At 47.1% G+C, this 13,623-nt stretch overlaps 1 long non-coding RNA gene across 1 annotated transcript; it reads left to right on the top strand.

Moving 5' to 3' along the window:
- Positions 1–10,013: 10,013 nt before the first annotated feature.
- Positions 10,014–10,895, top strand: LOC125512837. Its single transcript, XR_007285566.1, has 2 exons — positions 10,014–10,197; positions 10,524–10,895. It is a non-coding gene; the product is annotated as an uncharacterized LOC125512837 (long non-coding RNA).
- The last annotated feature ends 2,728 nt before the right edge of the window (positions 10,896–13,623 follow it).

Genomic DNA, 13,623 nt, shown 5'->3' with positions numbered 1-13,623 from the left:
ACACATAACACGGTCGAGCCATGAAGCGTGCATAAGCTGGCCTGCCCAAAATGGCATGATAAGCACTTTGGAAGTCCACAACCTCGAATGTCAACTTTTCCTTGCGGTAATTCTTTGAATCACCGAAAACCACATCAAGAGCAATCTGGCCGAGTGATTCGGCTTTCTTCCCAGGAATGACTCCATGGAAGCTCATATTACTGGTACTGAGCCTAGACATCGGAATGCCCATCCCTTTCAATGTCTCTGCATACAGTATGTTCAGGCCACTGCCACCATCCATCAGGACTTTGGTCAGTCGAGTGCCTTCAACAACTGGGTCGACCACCAAAGCTTGCCTCCCAGGGTGGCAATGTGCGTAGGGTGATCAGACTGGTCGAATGTGATGGCAGTCTAAGACCATTTCAGGTAACTGGGTGTTGCCGGAGCAACCATATTCACCTCACGGTTAATGACTTTCAGTCGACTTTTGCTTTCGACATCAGCAAAAATCATCAGGGTGGAATTGACTTGGGGGTATCCATCGTCACTCTCTTCTTTGTCCTCAACTCTGTCTGACTCTTTTTCCTTGTCTTTGGACTGCTTCCCCTGAAACTGCTGGATCAGGAGCCGGCACTGTCGAGTAGTATGCTTTGGGTAAATAAGATTACCCTCTTCATCTTTCTTGGTGTGGATGTGACATGGCAGATCCAAAACATCATTTCCATCTTGATCCTTAACTCTCTTGGGGTTCCAGGGCCCCTTGGGTTTTCCCTTGAATTTTCCCTGGGTTACGGCCAGGGCCTCCCCAGGGGCGGCTGGCTCGGCCTTCCGCTTCTGTTTCCGACTGGAATTTCCTCCGGCTTCTTGGGCGACTGCCTTGTGCTTGCCACTCCGGAGGCGATCTTCGTCTTCACCATTAGCGTATTTGGTGGCAATCTCCATCATCCGATTCAGAGACATCTCTCCAGTTCGACCAAACTTCAGATTCAATTCTCTGTACTTAACGCCTTTTTTAAAGGCACAAACTGCTTGATGATCTGGTACATTCTCAACTGTGTGATGCAATGTGATCCACCTCTGGATGTAATCCCTCAGAGTTTCATTCGGTTTCTGCACGCAAGACCGCAATTCTATAAGGCCTGCAGGTCGCTTGCATGTTCCTTCAAAGGTTGTGACAAACACTCAGGAGAGGTCCTCCCAAGTGTAGATGCTGCTGGGTGCTAACTGATTCAGCCACGCTCTGGCTGAGCCCTCCAACATGAGAGGCAAATGCTTCATAGCTACCTCATCATTGCCACCGCCAATCTGGACAGCCACTCGGTAATCTTCGAGCCAAGTGTCAGGCTTAGACTCACCGGTGAACTTGCTGACTCCAGTCGCCAACCTGAAGTTGGGAGGAATCACTGCGGCTCTGATGGCTCGACTGAAACACTCTGGCCCTGAAACATGTACTCTGCTGCTGGCAGGCGCATCTCTGTCGTGGCCTTCTCGGTGAGCTCTGTTCCTGTCAACCAGACCCTGAACGAGGATGGATCTCGCATCAAAGCCTGGGTCTCTGGGGTCGACTAGAACCCTCCGCCCAACACTATGAGGGCGTCTGTCATCCCGCTGCCGAGGCGCATATGACCCACTCCTCGGGGGAGGGGTTGGCACTCGACGCCGATCATCACGACCGAATCGGTGATCATACTGCTCATTTCTTCTGTACTGATCGTGCCGGTCTCCGCGTCCCTCACGCCTCTGGGGCGATCTTGGGCTGTGGGCCGACTGGACTGTATCCGTTGCAACGGATCGACTGTGGATCCTATTCCGCGACTGAGAAACAGCGGAATTCTGGTTTCCCGCTGCCCGGAGCAATGCTATGATTTGCAACAAGCCCCTGCCAGCCTCCGACTGGGAGGGCTGAATCGATTCTGCTATACGGGCCGCGGCTGCCAAATTCTGAACTGGGGTTCGATATACCAGCGTAGGCGGGAAGAGCTGACGTCGACTGGACTCGGGAGCTCGCAGACGCGCTTGCTCGTCGAGTATTCGCTGGAGATTCTCCAGTCGAGTGCGCTCGGCCAAGTTAGCCAAGCGCGCATCCTCCAAGGCCCGGGCCTCGGGGGTTTCTCCGACGATAGGAGTGTGGAGTGCATCCATGTTCCGGCGGCGAAGCTCCTCTCGCTGCAATGACGTGAGAGGTTCGGGGAGATACTCATCGTGGGGATGCGACGGGTCGCCTCCACCCGCGCCTCCATCGGCGCGAGGGAAACCGGGAGGACTGTGTGTTCCATCGACCGCCAGAACCTCAGCCGCTGGGTCGCTGTTGTCGCACTCGGATGCGGTCTCCACGGAGCCAGTCGAACAGGCCGTAGAGGGATTCGTCGGGCTCGATTGCCGCGACTTGTGGGGCTGCCGACCGGTGAGCCACGGCATGCCTCACCCACCTCTGAAGTCTCGACCGACCGGAGCGCTTGCGCCGGGGGGAGACAGGGCGGGAAGATGACACGGGAGCCGACTGATACTGGGTCGACGGCTGCCGCAGGAGGACGCCACGAACACATGCGCGGAAGTGCGTCGCACCGCGGACGGGGAGCGCGTCGATGTCGAGTGGAGCCTCCTGAAGCCAAGCGGAGTCGTCGGTGATGAACGTGAGCGCGCCGAGACGGATCTCGCGGCCCTCCACCAAATCCCCGCACGAAAACATGATCAAAGGGATCGGAAAAATCGCAACTTCTCCAACTAGGCGCTAAGACTCCTGCCCCACGGTGGGCGCCAACTGTCGTGGTTCTAACTCTGACAGTGATGTAGGGGGGTATGTATGGAGAGGCTAGATCTCAGCTATGGAGAAGTTGTAAACACACCAGGATGTACGAGTTCAGGCCCTTCGCGGAGGAAGTAACAGCCCTACGTCTCGGTGCCCGGAGGCGGTCGATTGGATTATGTGTGTATGAATTCCAGGGGTGCGAACCCTTGCTACTGAGGAGGGGGGTGGCTTATATAGAGTTCGCCAGACCCCTCCGGCCCTCAGTAATGCAGGGTTAAAATACATTAAGACTGGGCGTTACTGGTAACGTCCCTAATAAAGTGCTATGATGACCATAAAGACTACTTAATGGCCGACTGTTTGCTTGCGGAGTGACTTTAGATCTCCTGTCAGTCGAGTGGTTGGCTTTGTGGTCGAGTGTTTTGAATCCGTCGAGTGGGATACCTTCAAGTCGATTGAAGGGTGACTTCTTCTAGGGATGTCCTTGGGTAGGGCTCTTAGGACAGGTCCATGCCCCTACCCTAGGTACACAGCTTCATCAGCGATCATTGCTGCATCCACCACCACGCTGTCGTGCTGCTGGATCTTCATCAACTTCTCCTTCCCCCTTGCTGGATCAAGAAGGAGGAGACGTCATCCGCTCCGTACGTGTGTTGAACGCGGAGGTGTCGTCCGTTCGGCACTTGGTCATCGGTGATTTGGATCACGGCGAGTACGACTCCATCATCCCCGTTCTCTTGAACGCTTCCGCTCGCGATCTACAAGGGTATGTATATGCACTCTCCTCTCGTTGCTAGTTGACTCCATAGATTGATCTTGGTGAAACGTAGAGAAATTTTTTTGTTTTCTGCAACGTTCCCCAACAGTGGCATCATGAGCTAGGTCTATGCGTAGTTACTATGCACGAGTAGAACACAAAGTAGTTGTGGGCGTCAATATTGCCAATTTGCTTGCCGTTACTAGTCTTATCTTGATTCGGCGGCATCGTGAGATGAAGCGGCCCGGACCAACCTTACACGTACGCTTACGTGAGACCGGTTCCACCGACTGACATGCACTAGTTGCATAAGGTGGCTGGCGGGTGTCTGTCTCTCCCACTTCACTCGGATCGGATTCGATGAACAGGGTCCTTATGAAGGGTAAATAGAAATTGGCAATTCACGTTGTGGTTTTGGCGTAGGTAAGAAAACGTTCTTGCTAGAACCCTATTGCAGCCACGTAAAACTTGCAACAACAATTAGAGGACGTCTAACTTGTTTTTGCAGCAAGTGTCATGTGATGTGATATGGACAAAGTTGTGATGAATGATGAATGATATATATGTGATGTATGAGATCATGTTCTTGTAATAGGAATCATGATTTGCATGTCGATGAGTATGACAACCGGCAGGAGCCATAGGAGTTGTCTTTATTTTTGTATGACCTGCGTGTCATTGAGAAACGCCATGTAAATTACTTTACTTTATTGCTAAACGTGTTAGCCATAGTAGTAGAAGTAATAGTTGGCGAGCAACTTCATGGAGACACGATGATGGAGATCATGGTGTCATGCTGGTGACAAGATGATCATGGAGCCCCAAGATGGAAATCAAAGGAGCTATATGATATTGGCCATATCATGTCACTATTATTTGATTGCATGTGATGTTTATCATGTTTTTGCATCTTGTTTACTTAGAACGACGGTAGTAAATAAGATGATCCCTCATAATAATTCCAAGAAAGTGTTCCCCCTAACTGTGCGCCGTTGCGACAGTTCGTTGTTTCGAAGCACCACGTGATGATCGGGTGTGATAGATTCCAACGTTCACAAACAACGGGTGTAAGACAGATTTACACATGCAAACACTTAGGTTGACTTGACGAGCCTAGCATGTACAGACATGGCCTCGGAACACAGAACACCGAAAGGTCGAGCATGAGTCGTATAGAAGATACGATCAACATGAAGATGTTCACCGATGTTGACTAGTCCGTCTCACGTGATGATCGGACACGGCCTGGTTGACTCGGATCATGTTATACTTAGATGACTGGAGGGATGTCTATCTGAGTGGGAGTTCATTGAATAATTTGATTAGATGAACTTAATTATCATGAACTTAGTCTAAAATCTTTACAATATGTCTTGTAGATCAAATGGCCAACGTTGTCCTCAACTTCAACGCGTTCCTAGAGAAAACCAAGCTGAAAGACGATGGCAGCAACTATACGGACTGGGTCCGGAACCTGAGGATCATCCTCATAGCTGCCAAGAAAGATTATGTCCTACGAGCACCGCTAGGTGAAGCACCTGCTTTCCCTGCAGAACAAGACGTTATGAACGCTTGGCAGACACGTGCTGATGATTACTCCCTCGTTCAGTGCGGCATGCTTTACAGCTTAGAACCGGGGCTCCAAAAGCGTTTTGAGCGACACGGAGCATATGAGATGTTCGAAGAACTGAAAATGGTTTTTCAAGCTCATGCCCGGGTCAAGAGATATGAGGTCTCCGACAAGTTCTTCAGCTGTAAGATGGAGGAAAATAGTTCTGTCAGTGAGCACATACTCAAAATGTCTGGGTTGCATAACCGCTTGACTCAGCTGGGGCAACAGGGGCGCGAGGGAGCGGGCGACCCGCGGGCGGAGGGAGCTAGGGCGTCGTCCGATTTTTTGTTCGCTGGTTAATCTACGAAATTTGTTTAGGACGAAAAGAAACCAGTGGAGGTGGGACGAAAATTGACCGGCGGAGACTACCAACTGCTCTATTAGGAGTAGAGATTCATTTATACATTTGCATCACACTACCGCATGATACTGATCCACTACACACGGACGTTTGAACCCACGATGAGAATGAGCCGATGTTACCCATTGGGACATTGATCTGGCCCACAATTTCAAGGCCGATGGATGGGAGCAACTAGTTAACGAGCGCTCCTTCGGAAGCCTCGCAACGATCAGCGCCACTTGGCGCGCTCTCAACCATTCGCCACGTGTCGCGCTCTGGACGCTCTCTTCGGATTTTTTTTTAAATTTTTCCACACACGTTTTCGGCTTTTTAAATGGTTTTTTTTCAGGGTTTTTTCCGATGTTTTGGTTTTCCTCCTGTCTTTCTTAGCTTTTCGACCAAAAAATTTCGAAAAAAAAATTTTGCGTGAAAAAACGCATTTTCTTTTTTTTCCTTTTCGCAAAAGTCACGGTTTTTCTTCCGCGAGAGGCACGGTTGTGCTTTATCGAGAGTCACGGCCGTGCCTTTCGGAAACGAAAAAAATGCGTTTTCTGTTTTTTTTTCTTTTGCGAGAGTTACGGTTTTTCTTCCGCGAGAGGCACGGTTGTGCTTTTGCAAGAGTCACGGCCATGCCTTTCGGAAAGGGAAAAACAAAACACATTTTCTGTTTTTTTTTCTTTCGTGAGAGTCACGGTTTTGCTTCCGCGAGAGGCATGGTTGTGCTTACGGGGAAGTCACGGCCGTGCCTCTCGGAAAGGGAAAAAATACGCGTTTTCTGTTTTTTTTCACGAGAGTCACGGTTTTACTTCCGCGAGAGGCACGGTTGTGCTTTCGCGAGAGTCACCGTCATGTCTCTCGAAAACAGAAAAAAACATGTTTTCTGTTTTTTTTCCTTTCACGAGAGTCATGGTTTTGCTTCCACGAGAGGCACGGTTGTGATTTCGTGAGAGGCACGGGTGTGCCTCTTTCGGAAAGGGAAAAAAACTGTGCCCTCGGTTCGGTTTTTTGCCCGGTTTTTTTCGTCTGGTTTTTTCGTGAAAAAAAAAAGTTTGTTAAAACCTATCAACATGGGATCTAGTTTTAAAGATCTCGACGCTAGGAATCCAATGGTGAAAACGGTTCGAGATTTGGACACACGGTTTAAGAGATAAAACATTTTGAATAAGCGGATCTACGAAAAAAGGGAAAACTCCCAGGTTGCGACAAGTGGCGCGCTGCATGTGCGCCACTTGTCGCGACCTGGAAAAGTGAAGTGTTCTTTGCAACGAGTACTCCTTAATTAGTGATTTCGCCGATGGATCTTCGGGGTTGGCTTCATAGGAAAATTAGGCCAGGTGAGCGAGTCACCATCGACCCATCGGGACAAGCGGGTCGACCAAAATTTAGGGCCTCTTTGATTCGCAGGATTCTAAAAACATGGGAATAGGAAAATATATGATTGCAATGTAATGCTCATCTCAATCTTATTTTAATTTTTTTGATTGCCTCTAGGAAAAACAAAGAATTCTTTCAAAAAGATCTGAGTGGATGCTAAAAATCCTATGAGAAGAAGTACAAAGAAATCCTTAGAAAAAAATTCTATAGGATTCAATCCTATGAATCAAATAACCAACATAGAAAAAATTCCTAAGGATTCTATATAATCCTCCAAAATTCCTATAAAAATCCTTTGAATCAAATGAGCCCTTAGTTGCTCGAGGCTGTAATCTGCCGTTACAGTGCACATGCCTTTGCAAGGTTGTTTGTTACCATTGTACTTATGTAAATTTGCATACTTTTGACTCAAAACTGCTTTTGTTTGAGAGTTACAAATACGACACCTTATGATGCAAACGATTCATGGTAGAAATAGTAAGGGAGCTGCATATGTTTATTTTTTCTTTGAAAAAATAAATTATAAATATCTTAACTTACTAAACATCCCTACAGCTAAATGATACTAGTTGAAATCATGTTATTTGTAAATGATTGTTGTTCTTGTACAATTTAGTATTAAATTGGGTCGGACCATGTTTCTCAATGAGACATGAGACCACTCAGCATTTGACCATTGGGCCGGCTCCATGTCTGTGAACAGAATAGAGGGGTCATCAGGGACCAGGTCCTGGCCAAAGCGGGCCGGCCCATTCCCATCCTGAGTTTGAACCCCTTCATGAATGGATTTAGCACTCATGTCAAATCATGGCCAGGTCCATCACTCAGAACTTTGTTCAGTTTACTCGCTTATTTTGTTTGATGTTGCATTATAGTTTCTGCTTATTTTGTTTGATGTTGCATTATAGTCTCTGTCCATTTTGCTTGCTTGTTTTGTTTGATGGGTGGCTCCATGGTTGGGTGGGGCAAGCCGAAAGACATCACGTCGTCCATCTGTGAGATCTCAAATGCCAAGAAGGATATTTCTGTCTGAGACGGCCATTGATCATGTACTCTGGATCTCTAGCATGACTTTTCTTCGGGCATTATAGTGCAACACATCACCGAATTCCAGGGGTGCAACTTAGGGAGGACGTTGAAGATGACTACTCTTGGAATTTCACCTCCTCGGGATCGTACTCGATATTGTCAGCGTACCCTGTACAGCTTGGGTACACCAACAACTCAAATATGAAAAAGGCTGTTTGGAGTACTTGGGCACCACCAAAGAATGAATTCTTTGCATGGTTAACCCTCCATGGTCATGTGTGGATGGCCGACCGGTTGCACTGGAGGGGATGGCCGAACTGTAATCTTTGTCAATTGTGTAAAAGAGAATCGAAGATTGCCGCGCACATCCTTTTCAAGTGCAGATTTTCTCGGAGCATTTGGGAAGACCTCCGGCATGGCTTGGCCCTACTGACATTCATATGGAACATTGCCATACTTCAATACCGGCTTGGAATGGTGGAGCTCTCTGCCATTGCTAATGGTCACACGAGGAAGGGGATGGCATCGCTTTTATTGTTTGCTTCATGGGAGCTTTGGAATGAGCGAAACGCTCGGGTTTTAGGAATGTTGCTTCATGCCTAGTGTAATTGTGTGTAAGATCAAAGATGTGTCCTCCCAATGGGTTGTTGAGGGAGCGAAACATTTGAGCTCAACTTTACCGCGAGAGTAGGAACTTTGGACAGCTCGGTCTGTTTCTTGTAATTATTTCCAAACTCTTCTTAATAAAATGTTGGGCTGTGTGTGTATGTGTGTGTGCGGCCCAAAGGCCCACTAGTGTACATATATGTACCCTGCTCTGTAGCTAGCAATGTGAGAAGGAATCCAGAAATTTCCACACAACTCTTCATGGTATCAGAGCGGGTGCGGCTACTGTAACCCCCGTCGCCGCCGGCGGCGAGAGGGACGGTGGAGGTCAGGAGGGGAGAGAAGAGCAGCGTCCTGGGGTGGTCTGGGATCTGAGAGGCAAGCTGCTGGTTGAGACAGAAGAAGGCAGCTCGTGGAAGAAGGCAGAGAAGGGGAATCCGGAGGGAGCTGCTTGGGGTAGATTTGGTCGCCTGTGACAGTGAAAAAGCAGAGACTGCTTGCTGTGTACAGAAGAGAGGTGTACTGCAAGACTGGGAGGCCTTGTCTGGTACCTTGTTGTGCTTGTTGCTCCAGTACTACAAGGTGAGTCTTGTATTGAGGCTTGTACTGCGGTTTGCCTGTGTATTTGAGTGCTGCTGTAGCAATGGGGGAAAATCAAGGACTCCAGCAAGTGCTTGAGAAGTTGGCACAACTTCTCACAGAGAAGACCGGAGGCGGATCGCCCTCTGGTAGAGAGATGATATCTCATGCTGAAACTGTGCAGAAGATAGAATTGATGCCGAATGATATTAAGTTAGAGGGGGTAAGAAATTACTTAAGTTGGTCACGAAGGGCTTTGCTGATCCTAAAGACAAAGGGGTTAGAGAGCTTTGTTGAAGGAGAATCGACTGAGCCAGTGGGCAAGGCGAGTGCAGAATGGAGGAATTGGAATACCACCAATTCATTGGTGGTGGCATGGATGTTAAATTCCCTGTCTCCGAGCATTGCTGCAACTGTTGAGACAATCTCAAATGCCGCTGAGGTATGGAAAACTCTGTCGAAGCTATACTCTGGGAAAGGGAATGTGATGTTGATGGTGGAGACACAAGAGAGAGTTAGTGATCTGAGACAGGGGGAGCACACTGTAATGGAGTATGTTGCTGAGCTGCAGCGATTATGGGCTGATCTAGATCACTTCGACCCTCTCGAGTTGCCACATGCAGATTGCATATCTACTGTTAAGAAGTGGATTGAACGTAGGCGAGTGATCCAATTCCTCAAGGGTTTGAACTCAGAATTTGAGGGAAGACGCGCTACTATGTTCCATCAACCCTCTCTCCCCACTTTGGAGGAAGCTATAGCAGCAATTGCACAAGAGGAGGTCAGACTGAAGGTGATGAAGAACAATATAACAACTCCATCTCGTCCTGCCTTCATAGTAAGGAACAGTGAGACCAGGGAGTGTTTCAACTGTGGTGAGACAGGGCACTTGAGTCGTGATTGTCATGCCCCGCGCGGGGCTACCCGTGGAAGAGGGAGAGGAAATGGCCGAGGTGGAACAAGAGGAGGCAAAGGTCGAGGATATAGGATTGGTCACAAAGCAAATGTGGCGGTCCATGAAGATGAATCCTCTGACAAAGTTGAGTTCTCTGTAAAAGAGTTAGAAGAGTTGAGGAAGTTGAAAAGGAAGATGGAGAATGCGGGGAATAAAGGCCAAGGAGACATCACATTTGGTGATTTTGCTCACTTTGCTTATGCCAATGAAGGTAATTGTGCCCACACATCTACTTCCTCACTAGTATCACAACCAGATTGGATCCTTGATTCAGGTGCATCTAAACATGTTGCGGGCACATCGAATGAGTTTGAGTCATATACTCAACATCCACCCACACATAAGGAAACTATCCAAACAGTCGATGGCACCTCACAGCCCGTTAAAGGTGTCGGCACAATACAATGCACACCACTTATTAAACTTTCATCGGTTTTGCATGTTCCTGCTTTTCCGGTCAATCTTGTGTCAATGAGTGCTTTGATAGACGATTTGGATTGTCGAATAATAGTTGACCGGAAAATATGTATAATTCAGGAGAGGCGAACAGGGAGGAGGCTTGGGACCGCAACCAGGCATAATGGGCTATGGTACATGGATCGTGAGGATACAAACACCGCAACGTCTACCGTGTTAGCAGTGATGATAGGAGAGAAAGAAGCTACTGTGATACTTCTACATTGTAGAATGGGACATATGTCTTTTGATAAAATGAGCAAAGTATATCCTGATGTAATGTGTGGGGTGGATAAGAGTAAGCTTTTGTGTGACGCTTGTGAGTTTGGCAAACACACAAGGAAGTCTTATGTAAATAGGGGGATTAGGAGTATATCTCCCTTTGTGCTTGTTCATTCAGATGTGTGGACATGTCCTGTTATCTCTGTTAGTGGAATGAAGTACTTTGTTACATTTATTGATTGTTACTCTCGCATGACATGGGTGTACCTTATGAGGCACAAGGATGAGGTGTTCAAATGTTTTCTGGATTTTTATGCCTATGTGAAGAATCAGTTCAACACACAAGTTCAAATGATCCGGACAGATAATGGGACAGAGTATGTGAATAAGGAATTTGGTGCTTTTCTATCAGCACAAGGTATATTGCATCAAACCTCTTGTCCAGACACACCTCCTCAGAATGGAGTGGCAGAAAGGAAAAATCGCCACATCTTAGAGGTGGCTCGGTCATTGATGTACACGATGAACGTGCCAAAATTCTTATGGAGTGAGGCTGTGATGACAGCTACATATCTCATTAATCGCATGCCATCAAGAGTGATTGGAATGAAGTCTCCATGCGAAATGCTACTAGGTGAGAACAAATTAGTGGTTCCACCCAAGGTTTTTGGATGCACTTGTTTCGTTAGGGATCATAGACCCTCAGTGGGGAAGCTAGATCCACGTGCAATGAAGTGCATCTTTATTGGATACCCATCGGGACAGAAAGGCTACAAGTGTTGGAGCCCGAGCGAGCGACGCACATTTGTGAGCATGGATGTGACGTTCAGAGAATCTGAGCCATATTATGGTGAGAGGACTGACCTTAGCTCATTATTTGATCTCGAACCCCCTAATGTTGATGGTGATGGTCGAGAGGGGGGACATGAATCAAGTAGCGAGGAGGGTGAAGAAGCAAGGAGGTCAAAGGTAGTAATTGGTTCCATTCCATGTCTGGTGAATGAACCAACAAGTGAGCAAGCATGGAGACGAGTAAATGAAGAAAAAAATCTACAGGTGTATACGAGGAGAAACCAAAGGAAGGTGCTCGTAGAACAGCAACAACCTGTAGAGCATGTTGAGTTGCAACACTTAGAGCAGCAGGTACAATCGGTAGAACAAGAAGGACCTGAAATAGGTGATATTGTCAATTCCACTCCATCAACAACTGATACACCATGCAACACACCCACTCCATCTGGGAAAGATAGCTCTCTTGAGTTGCCAATTGCTTTGCGGAAGCCAACTCGCATCAAGGCCGGAAAGCCCCCATCAAGGTATGGCTTTGAGCATGACATAAGCAATTATGTATCTTATGAATCTTTGTCCCCTGCATATAGAGCTTTTGTTTCATCACTACAATCAGTGGAAATTCCAAAAGACTGGAAAACCGCAAAGCAAGATCCAAAGTGGCATGATGCTATGATTGAGGAATTGAATGCCCTTGAAAAAAATAGAACTTGGGAACTTGTACATCTTCCTGAGGGAAAGAAGGCTGTTAGTTGTAAATGGATATACACAGTGAAGCAGAATCCAGAAGGGAAAATCGAAAGGTACAAGGCAAGACTAGTTGCTAGAGGATATAGTCAAACATATGGGATTGACTATGATGAGACTTTTGCACCGGTGGCAAAGATGAGCACGGTGAGGATCCTAATCTCTTGCGCGACTAATTTTGGGTGGCCTTTACATCAGTTAGATGTTAAAAATGCTTTCTTGCATGGCGACCTACATGAAGAGGTGTACATGGAGATTCCGCCTGGTTTCTCCACTCCTAGGACCGCCGGAAAGGTGTGCAGATTGAGAAAGTCACTATATGGGCTCAAGCAGTCACCACGAGCGTGGTTTGACAGATTTAGGCATGCGGTATGTCATATGGGGTATAAGCAATGCAATGGTGATCACACGGTGTTCTATCGGCACGCAGAGCGTAGGATTACAATCCTCGCAGTATATGTGGATGATATCATAATCACAGGAGATGATGACATAGAGATATTGCGATTGAAGAAGAACCTAAGCAAGGAATTTGAGGTGAAAGATCTTGGCCACCTTAGATACTTCCTAGGCATTGAAATTGCAAGGTCTCCAAAAGGGATAGTTCTCTCTCAAAGAAAGTATGTTCTGGACTTACTTAGTGACACAGGTATGCTTGGATGTCGGGCTGCATCAACACCTATTGATCAAAACCACAAGCTTTCTGCGCAGTCAGGAGAACCAGTGGATAGGGAGAATTATCAAAGGCTTGTTGGGCGACTCTTATACTTATGCCACACAAGACCTGACATTTCCTATGCTGTGAGTGTGGTAAGCAGATACATGCATGATCCTAGGAGTGGCGATCTAGATGCAGTACACCATATCTTGCGATATCTAAAAGGTAGTCCAGGGAAGGGGCTATGGTTTAAGAAGAATGGCCATTTAAATGTAGATGGTTATAGTGATGCTGATTGGGCGAGCTGTCTTGATGATAGAAGATCTACTTCCGGATATTGTGTGTTTGTTGGAGGGAACCTTGTGTCATGGAGAAGCAAGAAGCAATCAGTTGTATCAAGATCGACGGCTGAAGCGGAATACAGGGCTATGTCATTAGGCCTGAGTGAAATGTTGTGGGTAAGAAATCTTCTAACAGAACTGAAAGTGATGAGAAGGGGCCTTGTGAAGGTGTGGTGTGATAATAAATCAGCTATCAACATAGCCAACAACCCAGTCCAGCATGATAGAACAAAACATGTGGAGATTGATCGCTTCTTTATTAAAGAGAAGTTAGATGAGGGTATAATAGAATTAAATTATGTAAGCTCAGGGAACCAAGTAGCAGATAGTCTAACTAAGGGTTTAGGTGTCAAAGAATGTAATTTAGCATGTAACAAAATGGGAATGATAGATATCTATCATCCATCTTGAGGGGGAGTGTTGG

The sequence above is a fragment of the Triticum urartu genome, chromosome 6 (genome assembly GCF_003073215.2).
Source record: "Triticum urartu cultivar G1812 chromosome 6, Tu2.1, whole genome shotgun sequence".
Lineage (NCBI taxonomy): Eukaryota > Viridiplantae > Streptophyta > Magnoliopsida > Poales > Poaceae > Triticum > Triticum urartu.
The sequence above is the reverse complement of the archived record's forward strand: the minus strand, read 5'-3'. Positions and strand labels throughout refer to the sequence as shown.